Source organism: Ornithorhynchus anatinus, chromosome X1 (assembly GCF_004115215.2).
Source record: "Ornithorhynchus anatinus isolate Pmale09 chromosome X1, mOrnAna1.pri.v4, whole genome shotgun sequence".
NCBI lineage: Eukaryota > Metazoa > Chordata > Mammalia > Monotremata > Ornithorhynchidae > Ornithorhynchus > Ornithorhynchus anatinus.
In genome coordinates this window covers 118,803,478-118,805,477 of record NC_041749.1, presented here as the reverse complement: position 1 = coordinate 118,805,477, position 2,000 = coordinate 118,803,478, and positions in this window count along the sequence as shown.

The following is a 2,000-nucleotide window of genomic DNA, read 5'->3' as shown; positions in this document are numbered from 1 at the left end:
GAGCGGGTGAGATTTAAGGGAGATGGTTTCAATTTTCACAATAAAGTACATGACCAAGTCATTAGTGGTAAGAGATGGAGTAGAGGCAGAGGGATAGGGGGTTTGAGAGGGAGTTAAACATCTGTATTAACTTGAGAGGGCAATAAGGATGTAGAATAATGTTGCAGGGAAGGGGAGAGGGCAGAGTTAAAACACGCAAGGATGAGTTTAGGATGGACAAGGTTGGCCTGATATCCGGATTTCTGCCAGCAGCGCTCTGCAGCTCATGCACAGGAGTGAAAAAAGTGTACTGTGGATGTGGTCCAGGGCTGTGGATTAGTGGTACGAGATCAGCAAAGGGATAGGGGAGTGAGTGAGTTGAGTTCACTAGAGAGGGTGGTATTGAGGATGTCAATTTGTGCATCAAAGGAAGGGAGTTTGGTTATGGAGACAAAATGGGGTATGACCTGAGAAAATTGGTGTGACCGCTTTATCAATTGTTTTGTTATACTGAGGAAACAGAAGCATGAAGAAATTAAGTGCCATGCTTCTTGCTTCTTCTCTCACTATACCCCAGCTAGCAATCCCACTCCCACTCCCACCTACCACACTTTCCCAAGAATTTAGTACCTGTTGTCTGGCATAGTGGATAGAGCACAGGCTTGGGATTCAGAAGGTCATGGGTTCTAATCCTGACTCCACCACTTGTCTGCTGTGTGACCTTGGGCTTAGTAGAGCCCAGGCTTGGGAGTCAGAGGTCATGGGTTCGACTCCCGGCTCTGCCACTTGCCAGCTGTGTGACTGTGGGCAAGTCACTTCACTTCTCTGTGCCTCAGTTACCTCATCTGTAAAATGGGGTTTAACTGTGAGCCTCACGTGGGACAACCTGATGACTCTGTATCTTCCCCAGCGCTTAGAACAGTGCTCTGCACATAGTAAGCACTTAACAAATACCAACATTATTAGTGTCCGCAATTGTCCAAATCGTCGGGGGGTACTGGCCTTTGCGTCCTGCCTCGTTGTGTGTGTGTTTTACCTTTTACTCGCAGGATGAGGTGAAAATGACGATGTGGTTGCCGTGTAACTTGGTCCTTCGCTTGGCACTCTGCTGCAGTCGCACGGGGACGATTTCAAAAGCAAGGAAAATGGCGGACCACCCCCCACACCCCTAGTCCTGCCACGTTGCCTCCGCACTCTATCAAACGCTCTCCCGAAGAACAGGCCACTCTTCTTTATTCCGGTTCCTAATCGGAGCGGGGCTCAGTGGCAAGAGTCCGGGCTTGGGAGTCAGAGGTCATGGGTTCGAATTCCGCATATGCCACTTGTCAGCTGTGTGACTGTGGGCAAGTCACTTCACTTCTCTGGGCCTCAGTTACCTCATCTGGAAAATGGGGATGAAGACTGTGAGCCTCACGTGGGACAACCTGATGACCCTGTATCTACCCCAGCGCTTAGAACAGTGCTCTGCACGTAGTAAGCGCTTAACAAATACCAACATTATTAGCAAGAGCACAGGCTTGGGAGTCAGAGGACATGGGTTCTAATCCCATTCTGTCACTTGTCTGCTGTGTGACCTTGGGCAAGCCACTTAACTTCTCTGTGCCCCAGTGACCTAATCTGTAAAATGGGGATTAAGACTGTGAGCCCCATGTGGGACAGCCTGATTACCCTGTATCTATCCCAGTGCTTAGAACAGTGCTTTGATGCTACTGATGCCTGTCTACTTGTTTTGTTTTGTTGTCTATCTCCCCCTTCTAGACTGTGAGACCGTTGTTGGGTAGGGATTGTCTATCTGTTGCCAAATTGTACTTTCCAAGCGATTAGTACAGTGCTCTGCACACAGTAGGCGCCCAATAAATACAATTGAATGAATTGAATGAATGAATGGGCATAGTGCCTAACAAATACTATAGTTATTTATTATTATTACTTCACTTCTGTGGGCCTCAATTACCTCATCTGTAAAACAGGTATTGAGACTTCGGGCCATACATGGGAAAGGACCTGTGTCCAACCTGATT